This window comes from Ruditapes philippinarum, unplaced genomic scaffold, assembly GCF_026571515.1.
Source record: "Ruditapes philippinarum isolate M1 unplaced genomic scaffold, ASM2657151v2 ctg3469_1_1_1_1, whole genome shotgun sequence".
In the NCBI taxonomy this organism is placed as follows: domain Eukaryota; kingdom Metazoa; phylum Mollusca; class Bivalvia; order Venerida; family Veneridae; genus Ruditapes; species Ruditapes philippinarum.
Window position 1 is genome coordinate 213,323 of NW_026865765.1, and position 11,493 is coordinate 224,815.

The 11,493-nt window shown below is 32.9% G+C and overlaps 1 pseudogene; it reads left to right on the top strand.

Moving 5' to 3' along the window:
- The first annotated feature begins 1,784 nt into the window (after window positions 1-1,784).
- LOC132730221 (T-complex protein 1 subunit zeta-like) lies at window positions 1,785-11,211 on the top strand (annotated as a pseudogene).
- Window positions 11,212-11,493: the final 282 nt, after the last annotated feature.

Consider the following 11,493-nt stretch of genomic DNA (forward strand, 5'->3'; position numbering starts at 1 on the left):
AAGAGGCGTGTTGTGGAGGAGACCCTGCCCGGCAAGTCGTTAATGTAGACTAGAAACAAGAGAGGCCCTAGGACTGCGCCTGATGTGACTGGTGCTGGAGAGGATGTCTTCCCGTCGAGTACTACTTGTTGTTGACGGTGTGAGAGGAAGCTGTTGATCCAACCCAGAGTCTTGCCTCTGATCCCATAGTGGTGAAGCTTGGCCGAGAGACGTCGATGGGGGACCTTGTCAAACGCCTTGGAGAAGTCTAGTAAGATGGCGTCGATTTGCTGTTTGTTGTTCAGGCCCGTTGCAAGTTCCTGGACTGTGGTGATCAGTTGCGTCTCGCATAATCTCTTCTTCCGAAAGCCATGTTGCATATCGGAGAGGATGTTGTTATGATCGAGGAAACTGATCACGTGGCTATGGACAATGTGCTCCCTAATCTTGCAACAGATGGATGTCAGCGAGACTGGGCGATAGTTTGAAGGCTTACTCTTGTCTCCCTTCTTGAATAGTGGTGTGACTAGTGCGCCCTCCAGTCATCTGGTACTCTATCTATATATTAATTAATTGAACCGAATGACATAGTAAAATCAAAATATGATGATTGTTACTATGTAATGGAAGACTATAAATAGAAAATAAAAAAGAAATTAATGACATACCATAAGAGTATAAGTGTAAGCATCACTACTGATGAGTTTCTGTGCCCCAGGCTTGGTACCCCTATCTACGAGATCGAAAGTCAATGGCCCGTCTTGTAGTATTACATCTTCTAGCGCAATATCTGTAGGTAATCTAGTGTCAGGTGGGGCCTGCTGTCGATTGTGGTCTCGTTCAATGATATGAAAGGATCTGTCTTCTAGGTAGGTTGAATTCGTGTTCATGATGGTTGACTCATCTTCTTGCATCTGGCGGACTTCATCGTCTCGGACAATGAAGAAGCTGGTGTATTTTTGGGCGCTTCATTGATACATCTGTCACAGAACCATTCTAACTCTAACGTTTCTTTTACCACCTGTCAGTACTGGTCTGCCGTCAAACCCGTACTTCCTCCTGAAACAACAAATAGAAACAATTAAATGTTATATATGAGTATATAGTACTACAATAGATTAGAACATGACTATTGTTGTGAAGAAAATTTGTGTATTCAATATTTTTTAGATCAACATATATACAGTATGCTAATAAAATATAAAAGTTAAACAAATTTTGTTCATATTTCATTTTAAAAAATTCAGTTCAAATTTCATTAAGTATTTAACCTAAAATTAAAGTTATTTACCTTTCTTGCACTTCTGTGCTGCCAGTTTGCGCATCCGTCACAACAGACAGCATGCTGTCGCGCATGATGACCATCTACGAGCAGTTAATACATGTAAATACGGTATCAGCCATGATTGCTAATGACAGATTCGTAAATTGTTAACTTTTTATATTGATATATTTTGAAGACATGCATCACTTTCATATCTAACTGTGGAACTTTGTTGTAAGTTGTATCTAGATCTAATTGATAAGTAATTATAAGCTGATACATATGGTAGGTGGTCGATTCCGGAATTTACTTTTTATTTAATACGATACCGGCTTTCCCCCCAATCACAACGACCTAAACCGTCTGGGAGTCGAACCAAGGTCGCCCGATTCACATTCAAACGTTCTACCTTCAGTACTAACAGAATGGGTCAGGCACGGATACCAAACAATATTTTTCTCTCTATACATGTACTTTATTTGCTATTCATTTTAAGCTTCTGAAGTTCCACATTGTCATTCAGTGGTAACGAATGACGCGTTAACTTGCGAGATTATTGCTGTATCGGTAAAAACATGTCCGCGATCAAGTCATTAAATCCAAAAGCGGAGGTTGCAAGAGCCTCCCAGGCCTTAGCTGTAAATATATCAGCAGCGAAGGGTCTTCAAGATGTACTTAAATCCAATCTTGGACCAAGGGGCACTTTAAAGATGTAAGTAAATAAATGTATTAAAAATGGCATTTCAACGAATATTCTAGAAGCACGTGTATTGAACAGAGAGGTGGGTGGGGTATAGTTTATTAGGTTAATCAAGATTTTTTTTGATAGATGTTAGGCTAACGTTTATCTATGATATGTGAAAAAATCAAGGGCATTTTTGAGCCAATATAAGGCACACATTCCCCTAATGCTTACTGACTGTCGTCATTTTGTTTTAAAACAAATCTTCAATTTTTCATAAAAATGATCTGTTTTGACTTGTTTCTTAAAAAGTCACAGGTATTAAGCTGTTAAGATTATACAATGTCAAATGCATAAAACTTAAACATTATGTAAAAGGTCTGGTTATAAATTTCCTAAATGCTGCATAATGTTTCCTACTGTAACAAATGTTAACAGGTCTAAGATTTCATGATATTTACGGACAGTCTGTAAATTTTTGGACGATCCATAATTTTATAGATTTTTTTGTCTGTAAATTTACAGACCTTAAGTAAGAAAATAGTAGAAGTTGCATTAAAATTTAAAACCGCAGGTTAAAATTGAAATAAGGTTAGGTATTATATGATTAAATGTAACAGTATGCTAAGATCAGAGGCTCCAGATATTTTTTTTTTGGGGCCAAGGGGTTTTTACCCCTCCCAAATTTTGAGGGGTTAAATGGCAAATTCTCCTGAAAACTTAAGGGGGTAAAATCTGTCAAAAAAGCATTTTTGCCATTTTTTATAAAACAAATTAAACTTATTGTTTGTTTGTTTTATTTTTTCTTTTTTTTTTAGAAAAAACCTTTATCAAGAATTAAATACCTTGTATTTAATTGTGAAACAATTAACAAAAACATGCCATGGTTTTTAAAGTCAGACTTTCCCAGAGTATACTGGAACTCAAGTTTTAGGAATACACAGCAAATATTATCAGGCTCTCCCATTTTTCAAAATTTGGAAAGTCCAAAATCTCTTGATACATTATATAGGTAAAGAAGCCGTTAAGTATTGATTTTCGGGAAGTCCACAGGCCGAAATGAAGGGAAGCCTAAATGACTCCCCAAACTTCCACTAGTGGAAAGCCCTTTGAAAATTATTTTTATTTTTTAGGAGTCATAATTTTTTTTCTTTTAATTTAATTTCTGGTGGCATTGTACCCCTTATCCAGTGTACTCCAGTTTGAACAATTATTAAAGGTTAAAATTAGGAATTAAAGAAACATAAACAAGATTTTTTTTAATCTTTCCTTAAAAAAAATGTAATTTTGGTCTGAGAGAAAAATTGTCCGTAAACTGGTAGGACTGGGTACGAAAATATTTGAGTTACCAAAACTGCCAGGTGAAAAAATTGTTATTTTTTGTTCCAACAACAAAAGTTAAAAAATTAAAATATATTTTTGTTTTATATTGAGGCATAAGCATGTCAATAGATGGCCTAAACAAACTTAATACGTCGTTAACTCCTACCCGATGATTATCTGGCACAAATTTCATCATTAATTTTCACAGGTTGATCTACGGGAGTTACCTCCCTTCTGTATTTCCTGCTTACTTTCGTTTTTTAACATGCGTTGTTGAAAAAACAGAATTTTTAGTTTTCAATGCAATAAAATAGAAAATATTGTATTTTTTATGCTCAAAACATTTTTCTTTCTACATATCAAATGTTTACACTCTATTCTATCACGCATAAATTTTGACATTACACGAGCTATTTTCATTTTTGTTGTGTAAACTGTGACGCACGAATTTTGAAAGTATGCGTATTTTAGATTTCTTATGCGTAATTTTACGCTTATACGCACGCTATCTGGAGCTCTGCAAGATTTAGAACAGTTTTTTGATGACTTTCAATTTCACTTTTAACAAAAATTTTCAAAAATCATCATACAAAGATGAAACCCACCTCATTTTACCTTTTGTAAATATAAACAATCAATAAAACAACTTGTCTTAAGCTGCGGATTTTATTGTAAAACTAAAAACAGCAAATTTCACATTGAATATCTGTAAATTTATGGATTGAAAAATCTTTAAATTTCTAGACTGTCCATAAATTTACGGACAGTCCATAAATATCATGAAATCCTAGACCTGGTTAAGCCATACTGGTAGGCCTAAAATATTTTTAATGTTCTTGAATTGCAATACTGATGAAATGGATACTGTAATAGTTCTTTAAATTGTATTGGTCGGGAACCATCAACTGGACACTTTTTGAACAATACTCCATACAGATTTCATTATTTTTAACCTGGAGATCAAAAAATTTGACACAGCCCGGGTTTGGTGGTTGTCCGGTTCTGGTGGTCCCCGACCAGTACTATTTTGTTGTAGAATTGTCATTGCACTTCTAGTTTGACAAAATATTGCATTTGAATTTTCAACCGCAAAATTTGTAAACTGTAACAAACTGTGAAACATATAATTTCTTGTTCTTTTTAGGTTAGTTTCTGGGTCTGGAGACATCAAGCTGACGAAGGATGGAAATGTTTTGTTGCATGAAATGGTAATGGAGCATGTACTGAATATCATTTTAATGCCATTTCACATTTTGATTTCGTATATCTTATCTTATTACAGACCCCAATATAAAGCATGTACAGAATCTGCCATATATATTTTTTTTTTTTCAAATAATTTCATCACAGGATAAAACACCCAATCATGTGAATAAAAAGAAAATTTTGGCGGTCATTGTCAATTGATATACACTTTTTAAAATGACGCATATATAAGTTATGGGAATCAATGAAGCTCTCTAATGGCTAGCATTTGTAGCCTTTTTCTTGAACCACTTTAAGAATGTACATGAAAATCGGATTAACTTTTTATCTGGTACAAAAAACAAATTATATTTATTAGCTGTCATAATATAAATCAAGAAATTTATTCCTAACACAATTAATGGTTTTTGCGATGATCTTTTTTCTGCTGTTTTAGTACTTTATCATTGGTTTGTTGAATTTTACCAGTTCCTTAACATTTTAAGTTATTTTCTTTGTGTCAATGGTTGTCGATCAATCAGCCACTCTAATATCAACAATTAATGCATGTTTCTTCTAAGATTGATTAATTAAATTGATTTTACTCTTAAAGTTAATAGTTTTTAGTCTATTACAAAAACTTGATTGTTGAAAATCTCTACGCCGTCATGAACATGATGAAATACCTGCACTCTTTTACCCAGCTATAATTAATTTTTAGAATAAACACTTAGAATAATCAAAATTTCAGCATATGCTGCTGGAATACTGTATTTTATGTTAAAAAAAAAAAAATTAAGTAAAGCCATTATCTGAATTAGATTAAAGTTGTAAATATCTATCTATAGAAATTTTGATACCCTCCAGCAGAGACCTTGAATACAAGTGTCTACAACATCGGAAGTAAACAAACTAGCTCTTTCATTTGAAGAAGAACCTAGCTTTACTGTGTATAATGTCCAAAAATCTACCTTTAAAAATTTGAATCTTTTGAAAAAATGCGATTCAAAAGTGTTGGGTTGATGTCCCAGACCAGTATAGTCAATGGTGAAATTAAGACTCAAGTAACATGTATCTCAATCAATTATTGTTGTTTCCAGCAATCCAAGCATCCTACAGCCTCCCTGATAGCGAGATTGCTACGCCCGGATGGACATTACTGGTGCGAACTACATCTAAATGTTCTCATCATAGGAGAGGCTTCTTAACAGTCTGATTGTACATCTCTGAGGTACTTAGGCGAAATTTACTATCATAATCATAACTTAAGTGTCTTGAGGAAAAAATTTAAGATCTAAAAAAAAAAGATTAACCATTATTAAGTTATATGCTTGTGTATGTAGGGCCTTCATGCCAGCACGTCTGATCACTGAAGCTTTTTGAGTTGGCACGTAATAAGGCATTGGAGCGTAATAAGTTCTAGAAGTTCTTGAGGCGGTGAAGGTCAAGCGTGAAATTGATCGTGATACATTGATCCAGGTGGCCCGCACCTCACTGAGAACCAAAGTTCACCAAGAATTGGCGGATCTTCTCACAGAGGTATGATAATTTCCACTATTTTTAATGCACAAATTCGTTGATGTTTTTAATAACTGACAAGAAACCAGTAATTGAGTCAAAGCTCAGTCTACTAAATTTAGAAATTTAGAATTTTAATAGTTTATTACTTATATAGCATTGCTTGTGAACGGAGGGATTACATAATTTCTGTTCAGAAATAGACATAACTTTAAAATTTTAGTTTTATTTATCAAATGAAAATTGTCCCTATTATGAATTTGTACCATTAACTTCCCTAAAAAGAGAGAGTATCAGTCTAATCATTTGGCCAGTGCAGTTAGAAAGAAGAATCTACACTTACATGCAGTTATCTTTGTGTATGTATTATATATTCCTGTTTCTAAAACAGACATTTATAAACTGTCATTATTGATGATGATATAAAATGTTATATATTTAGCATGTTGTGGATGCTGTACTAGCCATCAAGAGTGATAAGGAGCCCACTGATCTGCACATGGTTGAGATTATGGAAATGCAGCACAAAACTGACATGGACACTGTGTATGTTTCTATATGAGAAATATTTATATGTTATCACTGAATTTTCAGTCATTTATAAGTGTAAGAGAAGCAACAAAATTTAATATATATGTTAACCTTTGTTAAGATGTGTAATAGCTTAGATTGTTGCATAAAAACTGCACACACAGGTGTACATAGCAGAGAAGACAATCTGCAGTTACTGATAATGCAAGCATGCTCTGTGTGTAAAATGACTGTTGACATCACATTTGTGTGTTAAAAACATTACAAAACCAGAACTGTGTTAGTCAAAATATACAAAAGATATTAATTTGACAGTCATTCATCTGCTAACAGAAATACATACTGTTTTAACATAACAAAATTCAGTTGTGGTAAAGCCTTTTGTCCTTCACATCTGTACGACAAACAAAACATTTATGATTTCTATGCATTTACCTGCTGATTACAAAGAAAATTAACTAATGCAGATGCAGATTCAAGAAACATTATGGGACTTGATGTATGAATGAAAATTAAATCTGCACTTAGCAAAAAACCCAAAACAACCATCTAGGAATTAGGAGAAATATAGCATAAATACCTATTTGTTACAGGTTGGTGAAAGGTTTGGTGTTAGATCATGGAGCGAGACATCCAGATATGAGGAAAAGAACTGAAGATGCATTCATCCTGACATGTAACGTCTCACTGGAGTATGAAAAAACGTAAGTTCTAGTCTTACAATAAAGGATCTTTTTCTTCTGATTTAATTTGGAAACTATATAGAGTTTTGACAGATTTGGCTTATTTTCCCAATCTGAAGAATCATTCAGGAAAAACGGAGTAAGCGAATTATCTGAAATTTTGAACAAAAAATATTTGTCTATCCCTACATCAAATGAAACCTGAGAAAAGATATTTCCAGTCCTATTTTCATGTCCAAAAACCTCAGTGGAGTCCCTATAATTCATGTGTATGATTGTTTGATCCATGTTCAAGAAATAAGTCTTTTGTCAGAAGTTTTAAACAGTTTGATTTTTTGAGAATAAGAATTTCAGATACATTTATGATGATAAATTACTGCATTAAAAAAAGGCGCAATATACATTAATCGCAATGAAATTGTTTTTGAACAGTGAGGTGAACTCTGGTTTCTTCTACAAGACGGCAGAAGAGCGCGAGAAGCTTGTACAAGCTGAGCGACAGTTTATTGATGATCGAGTGAAGAAAATAATTGCCCTGAAGAAACAAGTGTGTGATGGAACCAACAAGGGATTTATTGTGATCAATCAGAAGGTATTTATACATCTTTTTATTATGTAACCATACTAGTCTTATCTTGTGATAGAAACAGGCCTATGCAACAAGGGTAAAACAATCTGGACAAGGAGAAAACTTTAGAAAACCATAAATGTGTTAAAATTGACTTGAAAAACCATGAGAAAAAAACAGTTATAAATTTTCTAAGGATTAGATACTGTGACAAAAAAATTTATATTGAAATCCATTAATTAAAAGAGTATTAATGATCTACTTGATGGCAATTCATATATGACCCTTTATTATATAATGATTACTTTATCATCTCTTGACTTCTATATCTTGCATTATAATATTTAAAAAAAAATGCTTTTGGTAACTATCTTGCAGAAAGAAAATTTGAAAATTATAGTAATTTTAGCTTAACCACTTGCCATCTCACTTGTCCTGTCATTAGTTTAAACATTAATTCAAGCTCAATTTTAATCACTTTCGAGTCCGCTTCTTGGACGCAACCAGTACTGGTGTCATATGAAGAAACATGGTCGTGACCCAAATAGGGCTTGAACCCATGATCTCTGGGTTGAGAAGCAGACACCTTTACCACTGTCCTGTCATTAATGTGACACAGTAAAGTTTTGCATATAAACTGAAAAAGATAGGGGCTTTGTCCTGGCAGATATTTTCTTGCAAAATTATTTATTAAAATTATTTTTGATTCATTGTAGAATTATGCTGTTTACTGTTTTCTAACTTTTGCTTAAATATTTACACAGGGTATTGATCCAATGTCATTGGACATGTTGGCAAAGGAGGGTATAGTTGGTCTCCGTCGTGCCAAGAGACGTAACATGGAGAGGCTGACACTGGCCTGTGGTGGTATTGCTATGAATTCCGTTGATGATCTTACTCCTGATATCCTAGGACAAGCTGGTCTAGTTTACGAACATGTTCTGGTAAGTTTTGATTACATTATATGGCTGTGTTTGATTAAAAGTTTCTTAAGAAAAGGTTTTTTGTGATTAAAAAGATTACACTAGTACAAATTCATGATTATTTGACAGGGTGACACTGTGTTTTCATGTTTTAGGAAGAACAAAAAAAAACATCATAATGACTTAAAAATCTAATAGAAAATTGTATAGGCTTATTAAGTATGATTATACCTTAAATGAAACTGACCAAAAACTCCTCAGTTAAAAAATGGTTGTATTAACATCATAAGACATTGATATATTAAGTAAATGTTTATTATATGACAAGTCTAAATATAATGATACATTGAATAATGTGCAAGATAGGTTAAAAAGGAGGAAATGATTTATGGTTTCAATCATTCTATAACCAGGGAGAAGATAAGTACACATTTGTTGAGCAGTGTAAGCACCCCCGATCTGTCACCCTGCTTCTGAAGGGTCCTAACAAGCACACACTAACCCAGATGAAGGACGCTATAAGGGATGGTTTGCGAGCAGTGAAGAATGCTATTGAAGATGAATGTGTTCTACCTGGAGCTGGTGCATTCGAAATAGCTGCGTACCAGGAGTTGATGAAATACAAGAATGAGGTCAAAGGTCGTGCAAGATTAGGTATGATACAGTATATTGTAAATACAAGGGAATTTTTTTAAATATTTAAATTCTGAAAGTATTAAGCCAACTGGTCAGACTGTACTGGCTCGTAACAAATGGCTATGGGAAGTCCTATCATGTAAAAGGTAAAATAAAATATGTAGCACAAAGCGATCTGTTCATATGAAAGTGAGAATATATTTGTTGGTCATTGCTTTTTGAAGTTTTACATATCCAAACTATATTATAAAATATTCTTATATACAAAGAGAATCAAATTGATTTATATGTATTAAGATAAAAGGTAGATTATTGTTTATAGTGTTATTTGTTAATTGATAGGTGTACAGGCATTTGCTGATGCATTGTTGGTGATAATTAAAGTGCTCGCCCAGAATTCTGGTCTTGACCCTCAGGAGGCTATAGTTAAACTACAGGAAGAATATTCTGGCCCCCAACAGGCTGTTGGACTTGATATTAAAACAGGTAAGCATCAATTTAACCTAGATATAAAATTATCCTTGTCACTAACATGTTTGGCCAGCCAATTAACTTTATTTTCGGAAAACTATGAAGAATTTTAAATGAAACAAGTTTACAAGACAACTGTATTAATGAGAAGTCTTGATTTTGACTTTCCACATTAAAAGTTATATATAATCAGTTCAATTAAAACAAACACTTTCTTAATCTTTCAACTTTTTGTCTTCTTCAGAGAAAATTGACATTTATAAAATATCAAATGACACAATGTCAGTTTAACTATACGCTAAACGGAATATGACATTAATGCGGGAATAAAAAACTTTGTCCAAAAAAAAATAAACAACAGAATGTTTCAGTTAAAACATTGCTACATGAATACAGTAATACACAATACAATATACATAGAATACATATCTACACATGTGATACAAAAATTCTCCTTATTAAAAGTTGTTGTTTTTTCTCTCACATTTAAAGTTCAACATTTTTGGGCTCAGACTAGAAGATATTGCAAACCACATGTCTATGTGGCTTGTGGTTTTCTGACAATAAATTCCTCTACTGATATAATTACACTATATGATATATTTTTACAGGAGAGGCATTAATACCAATCGATGTAGGAATTCTAGACAACTATAGAGTAAAGAAACAGCTTTTACATTCATGGTATGTAAAAAGTTTAATGATTTTGTCAGTTACATAGTTTAATATCAGTATTCACTGGTATTAGATTTTTATTATTTTGTTGAAAGTCAAAAAAGTAAGTTTGTGATATACTGTATATGTAAGAATTTTTTATTTCTACTTACCTTGTGTCGAAGACTTTGAAGCTGCATGTACATAGTTCACAAGTTTTTGTGTGAAAGGGAGGCAATCCCTGAATGGTTTTGTGAAATGTAAAAGCAGTTAGTTAGTTTTTCATATGATATTTGATGATTTTCTTGTTTACTTTCTTTAAAATAGTTAGTTTTTCATATGATATTTGATGATTTTCTTGTTTCCTTTCTTTAAAATTTATTTTTTGTTTATTTCAGCAATGTGATAGCAACCAATTTATTACTAGTTGATGAGATTATGCGCGCTGGTATGAGCTCACTGAAGGGAGATTAACATCTGCTGCAAGAAATGTACCCGCTCATAGTGACTTCTTTGTCTTCATTTTATATTCATTTTTTTCAGTGTGTTATTTTTTTGCTACTTTTGTACTGATATGAAAAGATTATAAAGAAATATGGACATTATTTACTTATGAAATAGATTATTCTTAATTCTTGTGGAAGAAAAAATCAGAAAATTCATAAAACTGAAATAAATAAAGACCATTTTTCAACAACACAGGGACAAATTTGGTCTTGTTTCTTTTGATCAAATTGACCTAAAAGATAAGTGTGCTATTTATGTGAACAAATAAATTATTGCTTTCATTAAAAGTTGTTTTTCTTTATTATTTATTTTTGAATACCATGCTGATGGCAAGTTCAAACCAATCACCATACATGAGGTCTACTGTTGAACGTCATACCTAACATTACGTTGCTGTCAGATTTAAGCAGAGGTTATCGTGTTAATTACTTTAAAAATTGTGATAAAACTTGAAACACCTCTTATGTTTAAGCCTTGTCCTGTTGACCAGATTAAAGTCAAGCCAGTCTGAATCGCATGCAGTCTAACCATTCTCTATACTATTTGTAGCTCGAGTGGTAGAAGCGGAG